At 43.0% G+C, this 7503-nt stretch overlaps 1 long non-coding RNA gene across 1 annotated transcript; it reads right to left on the bottom strand.

The window, feature by feature from the left end:
* Positions 1–3734: 3734 nt before the first annotated feature.
* LOC123147136 (uncharacterized) lies at positions 3735–5928 on the bottom strand. Its single transcript, XR_006473065.1, has 3 exons — positions 5615–5928; positions 4730–5307; positions 3735–4612 (listed from the first exon to the last, which is right to left on the bottom strand). It is a non-coding gene; the product is annotated as an uncharacterized lncRNA (long non-coding RNA).
* Positions 5929–7503: the final 1575 nt, after the last annotated feature.

Here is a 7503-nt window from a genome sequence, read left to right as displayed (position 1 = left end):
CTATGAGTTATGTATGTCGGTGACCGAATGTTGTTAGGAGTTTCGGATGAGATCATGGATATGACGAGGAACTCCGGAATGGTCCGGAAGTAAAGATTGATATGTGGATAGTAGTGTTTGATCTCCGGAAGGGTTCCAGAATTCACCAGAAAGGGTTCCGGATGTTTCCCGAAATGTTTGGGCATGAGAACACTTTATCTGGGCCAAAGGGGAAAGCCCACGAGGTTTTTGGAAAGCGCAAAAGGAAGTTTTGCGAAGTCCAGGGCCAGACGCCAGGGTCCATGGCGTCTGGGTCCAGACGCCAGGAACCCTGGCGTCTGGCCCTGGAGTCCGAGAAGGACTCTTGCCTTTCGGGTGAAACCGACTTTGTGGAGGATTTTACTCCAAGTTTCGACCCCAAGGCTCAACATATAAATAGAAGGGTAGGGCTTGCACCCAAGACACATCAAGAAACACCAAGCTGTGTGCCGGCAACCCCGTCCCCTCTAGTTTATCCTCCTTCATAGTTTTCGTAGTGCTTAGGCGAATCCCTACGGAGATTGTTCTTCACCAACACCGTCACCACGCCATCGTGCTGCCGGAACTCATCTACTACTTCGCCCCTCTTGCTGGATCGAGAAGGCGAGGACGTCACCGAGCCGAACGTGTGCAAAACTCGGAGGTGCCGTGCTTTCAGTACTTGGATCGGTCGGATCGTGAAGACGTACGACTACATCAACCGCGTTGTTATAACGCTTCCGCGAACGGTCTACGAGGGTACTTAGACAACACTCTCCCCTCTCGTTGCTATGCATCACCATGATCCTGCGTGTGCGTAGGATTTTTTTTGAAATTACTACGTTCCCCAACATCTTGAACTGCCGAATGGCTCACCATATGAAGCACGTTCAGTAATTATAGTTGTCATATATTGAAGTTCCTTTTGTTTAACATCAATTTCTATAATGTTGTGGGTCCGATATGGGGATGCTAACTAATGTACTAAAATCCCTTTTGTCTACCATCCATTGTTGCAATGTTCTGGATCTGATATGTGGATACTATATCATGTACTGAAATCTCTTATGTTTATCGTCGATTGTTGCAATGTTGTGGATCCAATATGTGAATGCTAGCTCATGTACTGAAAGTCCTAATGTGCAAGCCTAAAAGTATTTTTCGGAATTTATAGGACCAAACTAGAGCACACTTGTAGTTCAAATTTGAATTACTTGATTTAAATCTCTAAAAATTTAAAAAATCAGTGAAATGTAGCAAAAAATACTCTGAAATTCATGAAAATTTGGTAGTTGGGATCCCATATGGTCTACTTTACGTAAAAATTGATGAGAGGACACAATTTACCATCTTATTTCTGGCACTTGCTTCATAAAAAAAGTCATCTTGGGCACTAGGAAAATGGAAAATTAACTTTTTAACCAAAACTTAAAAAATTGTAATTAGTAATCACAATGGTAACACCCTTGTTAGTGCCAAAAATGATCATGTTATCATGTACTATGCCACGAAGATGCCCATAGGTATGGTCATCTAAGTTAAAAGCCATTGCTCTTCATATTAGATAGGCCGTTTTGTGAAGGTTTTCTTTTCTAGTTTGTGGTATTGTCAATTTATCATTTTCACACAAGCTAGTGCACATAATAAGGCCCAATATAAAAGGATTTCAATTTTTGAGAGTTCTCTCATTTTCTATAATTTCTTTCAGATTTATGTCAAAATTGCATGGATGACTAATCATATAATGTGGTTAGAAATTTGACCTTTCTTTGTACCTACTACCTACATTACTAATGTGCAAGCCTAAAAGTATATTTTAGAATTTATAGGACCAAACTACATCACACTTGTAGTTCAAATTTAAATTACTTCATGCAAATCTCTAAAAAGTCAATAAATGAGTGAAATATAGCAAAGCCACCCTTAAATTCATGAAAATTTGGTAGTTGGAATCCCATGTGGTCTACTATAGGTGAAAATTGTGAGGGCTCACTTTACCATCTTATTTCTGGCACTCGCTTCACAAAAAAAGTCATCTTAGGCACTAGAAAAATGGAAAAACATTTTTCTAGAAAACAAACTTCCAAACTTTTTTTGGAATTATTAATCACAATGGTAACACCCTTGTTAGTGAGAAAAATGGTCATGTTATCATGTACTATGCCATGTAGATGCCCATGGGCATGGTCATCTGATAAAGGCCATTTTGTGATTTGTTTTAGTCTATGGTTTTTCCAGTTTATCATTTTTGGCACAAGCTATTATTTATAAAACGGCCCCATGCAATAGGATTTCAAAATTTTAGCCTTTTTCCATTTACTATAACTAGTTAGACGCCCGTGCGTTGCCACGGGATAACTATATATATATATATATATATATATATATATATATATAATGATAGATTGAAAGGTGTCGTGTGGTTTCTAAAAAGTCATTATGGATGTTCATCTCTTCCTATGTTACGCTCTTCTAGTTCGTTTTCTACCACCTTGTCCCCGCTACTACCCCTTCCGTAGCGCTTTGACCTCATAGCCATGACGCCACGTCTGAAATCGTCATCGTCCTAGGGTTGCCAACGACTTGTTATCCAGTGTCCTCATCATCGCCAGATATCACCTCCTCTTTACCCACATCCCAACAAGACTTGAAAAATGCAATCTAGGCACATGTTGGCCCAATGTAACATAGCACAGGCTGCACAGCCCAACAAGGCATAATAAGCAATCGGGCACCTAAGAACTGTACAAAAACTTAGCTCTCATGGATGCATATAAGATAGTACACTATCAAAACAAAGTAGTCTATGTGGTAATTTGATAATAATTTTTTTACATGATCATACTAAAACCTTCATCAGTAGATTATGTTCTTTAAAAGGTTATACACTGAGAGATACATAGCTTTGACTTTGAGAGAGCACAATGAAAGCAGGATTTATGTTTGCCGACATAAATCATGTCTAGCAAACACAAAGTGATGGACATTTACATGAATCAAAATACACATTCACTTGTCAGCACGCACAGAAGGTGTCATCTCAAAAATAAGTAATCATTAGTGTTATACTCATACACTTATCTCACACAGACTTACCATGAACGAAGCCACGAACTGATTTCTACATGCATCTGTAATCATGCATCAACCCTTGCACATACAAAATCCATCTTTTCCGTTTTTGCGGGCTTAATCTATATTTGTTGGAGCTACAGTTGAGGATGAAAGGCACCTCACAACAACTTTAAGCAATGTCCCTTGCTTTAGCATACTCCAGAGAGATGAGTCCCAGGAAACCAAAAAAATAGAGTGGGCCAAAATCAGATAATCACATGGAATAAGCAACAACCTTAATTGGAAAGAAATTGTATTAGTAAACAAGAAACACAATTTTGATTCATTTTGCACACTTGAAAACAAACAGATTCATGGCCATAAATTCACTTCACTTTGAGTATAAAAGATTGCATATAAATAGCGTGAAGCCTAGCTAAATCTTGCAGTGTAATACTATAATTGTGTAAGGGCCTGAATTTCCAGTCAAGTCTTCACAACAAACGTCACTCATAGGAAAAAAGCAAGGCATGCATAGATTGTCGACTCTGTGATCCCTCCTCCTCCCGCGAGCGTCCAGGAGGCTAACCCTAGCGCTGCCGCCTCCCCTCCCCCCCCCCCCCCACCTCGCCGCCGCCCAGGGGCGAAGCCAGTGCGTCGCCGGCGGCGGCAGGACTCCTTCGTCTCCTTGCGCGCGAGAGGGGGTGCGGTGGACGGCGGCTGCGGCTTCATGCCGGCGCGTCCGTATCCGCATTTGACGCTACGGGTCATGGGTGGCCTCTCTCGCCGTGGCGCAATGGTGAGGGGGCGGTGCGGCAGAGGCGGAGGTGGGCGGCCCCCATCTAGTTGGGCCCTTGCGGCTGGACGGCGATGCTTGGCGCGGGAGGGTCTCCTTGGTGGGCTTCCTTGGCTGCGGCTGCGAGTCAATGTGGTATCCCTCGTCGGTGGGCGCGCGGTTGCGGGAATGTGTGCCGGCTGCCATGGTGAGGCGACAGAGGGGGTTTGTTCGATGGGGAGCTTAGTAGGAGGGATGGGTGGCCTCGATGCGGTCGCGTCACCTATCGCTGACATAGGGGTGTGCCAGTCTGGATGCATTCGGTCCTTCTTCTCACCCTATCCTCGTGTTCAGCGGGGAGCTCGGTAGGACGGATGGGTGGCCACGATGTGGTTGCATCACCTGTCGCCGGAACAAGGGTGTGCCGGTTTGGATCAATGCACTCATTCGTACTTGAACAAGTTCTAGTTTGTAATTCAAATAGTGAAACATGCTAGTGCCTACTGACCTCTTCCCACTGGTTGTATGTAATGCCACAAAAATGATTCACCATCAGAAGCATGAAGTATAGGTACACTCGCAGTCTTGAATCATCACAGGAATACAATATGATCAGCACCATGACTAACTATGTCTCAAGCAAAAATAATATCAGGTAAAGTTCACTGATAAGTCGTTGCACTGATCAATGGAGAAAAGGGTACAAAGATGAATATTTTGGGGTGGCACAAAATAATTCGCTTCTCCACAGGATATCAAATTAACCGAGCCTACAATGCCAGTTCCCTGCAGGATTTAATGGAATGATATATAGAGCAACACATCTCTTGCACCTCGCATTGCAAGATGGTAAACAAATCGAACTGGACAAATGCACGTAATATAGTGTTGGACAAACCGAACCTGCCAATGAAGATGCAACAAAATCGAGGCTGATTAGTCTGATCCTTCTCACCGTAAAATTCAGAAGCAGCAACATCCATTCCAATGACCAACTGTGACACATGAATAAGTATACAAGGTCTGAATCATGAGCTATGTGTAGACAAAAATAAATTCTTCTAGTGTAGCCGGCCATAGCTACATCTGTCTTCAACAGTTCAAAAATCAAGACCCTCTTTATTTTTGTGCATGAGTATAAGTTTTTTTAAAGCACATATGAGCATTTGGATTCACGTATTCAACTGAAGTCGTCACAAAATAGTCAAGGCTCATTGTGCTATCCTATAATATGGTAGCACCAGAGAAACATGTGGGTGACTGTTACCTGAATGCTAGGTGCAAAACCACCTTTCATGATCCTAAATGTTTGTCGGGTCTTGGCCATACTTCTTGGTTATACGATGAACACTCCATCTACATATTTTGAAGTATAAATACATTATGAAAAGGCCAGGTTAGTTGTTCACCTTGAAGTGGTGGTACACCTGAACTCCCATCTTTAATGGCCTCCCTGAACAAGGAGGCTCCATCATGAACTCCTGTAAATTACAAACATATTATCTGACATGTTGTGGGAAATTATATTCATTCCCCAGAAACAATATAAGCCGCTTGGCAAGCTTGAGGAGACATGGAAGCAGGGATGGCAGCGTGCTGCTGTAAACAGATGATATACTTGAGGATCTTCTTTCTAGCAAGATTGGCAGCATGCTGCTGTGAACAGATGATATACTTGAGGATCTTCTTTCTAGCAAGATTGGCAGCATGCTGCTGTGAACAGCTGATATAATTGAGTACATCATCTAAGAAATCAACAGATGACTTGTGCAGTTCAATTTTACAAACCTACGAACGAGGGATGGGTCCTTCCGACCTTGTGGTACGTCCTAATCCCCGTCCGACAAACCATAGGTTGTCGCCGCCGTTGTGGTCGCAGGCCAGCGAGATAGAAGGAGACCTGTACACCATCCGGGTCGGCTTCGGTGATCATATAGGAGCGGCAGACCATGTCAAGGTCCTCCAACTCGAGGTCTGAGCCGTCGTCGGAGTACATGTCGATTGAATTGGCGACGATGCACCGTGGCAGAGGGCAAAGACAGTGGATCGAGGCGGGGCGAGAACACAAGCGGCCGCAATTTTCTGGGGAGAGAGAGAGGAGGGGAGAGAAGAACGACGGGGAAGATGGATCGTGCATGCAATCGTGGGTTGGGGTTGTTTCTTTTTTTTTCTTTGGTTGTTTTTTCATGAGCGGGATGGACGGGACGTGGGCTGTTTTTCCGGGTCTTTATTTTCATCGAAGGAACGGGGGTGGAAGGGGTAGCGTAGGCGCGGGGGGATCGAACGAGGTGGTCGAACCAGGAGGGGAGGTCCAACCATCACGACGTTCGATTCCTCTTTAATAGTAGAGATTTCCTAAGATTGCTGTCAAAATTGCATGGATGACTATCTATAATGAGTGGTTGGAAATTTCACCTTTCTTTGTAGTTTCATATTTGAGAATTTATAGGACCAAACTAGTGCACACTTGTAGTTCAAATTTTAATTACTTGATGTAAATCCCTAGAAATTCAATAAATAAGTGAAATATAACAAAACTACTATGAAATTCATGAAAATTTGGCAGTTGGAGTCCCATGTGATCTAATTTATGTGAAAATTGGGAGGGCACAATTTAACATCTTATTTCTGGTACTTGCTTAACAAAAAAAAGTCATCTTGGGCACTAGAAAAAAGGAAAAAGATAACTTTTTAGAAAATAGCTAAAAGAAGTGATAATCACTTCGACGAACCAGATGGGTTGTGCGGTTGGGTCTTTAGATGTGCTATGGATCCATTTTTATCACCATGGATCCATTATGAAAACCATTCATAATTTCATTCAAATAGCATGAAAACAACATGAAATTAATTTTAATTTTCTGATTTGTACACATATTTAAACAAAATTCATACATATCATAATTCATTCCAAGCACATGCAAAGAACTCGAAATTCATACTAATCATAATTCTAATAACATGAAATTTGAGCCCTATTCCCAAATTTGAAACTACTCTTGTTTGGCAACTTGCGCACGTCACGCGTTAATCACTTCCTTGAACCTAAGGCCATCCCAAAATGCACATCATTCGTTGATGTTTCTATGCGGCGACGAGTTGGGGCCGTCAAATTGTTGGATCTGACCAGTGTGGACCTGGGCTAGGACTTGCAGCCTAATGGGTAGTTCGGCGTGAAGTCCGGATGCGCCATCTCCTCCGGCGTCAGCTACCTGAAACCTGCCGATGGCTCACACAAAGTCGTCCGAGCCGACGAAGGGGACAAGCTCCACTAGAAGCCCCCCCTTGAGTCACCACCCATCCCACCAGCAGGCACGTTTCCGGCAGCTTCAAGATGCCACAACGGTCGAGAGGCCCGTGTCTGAGCGATTTTCATATATAATATGCTAAATTTGAAGTTAGTGTTTAAAAGATATGAATACTTCAAAAGTACTTGAATCCGCGAAAAAATAGCTGGGCTGAAATTGAACTGTGCTGCCAGGCGAGGCAGCTCTATCTTACACCAATTAAAATTCAAGGAGAAAAGGCAGAGAAAAGGGGGGAGAAGCAAGGATCAAACCATGGTCTCCCCGATGCGGAAGTGATGGTCTAGCGAATCAGGTGGAGGTTGTCTTGTGGAAATGTGAGGGCGTAGCTCTAGATGAACCAAACAGAATTGGCGGCCACTTAATTAAAAT

The sequence above is a fragment of the Triticum aestivum genome, chromosome 7A (genome assembly GCF_018294505.1).
Source record: "Triticum aestivum cultivar Chinese Spring chromosome 7A, IWGSC CS RefSeq v2.1, whole genome shotgun sequence".
Taxonomy (NCBI): domain Eukaryota; kingdom Viridiplantae; phylum Streptophyta; class Magnoliopsida; order Poales; family Poaceae; genus Triticum; species Triticum aestivum.
Note: the sequence above shows the minus strand (reverse complement) of the source record. Positions and strands in the feature narration are given on the sequence as shown.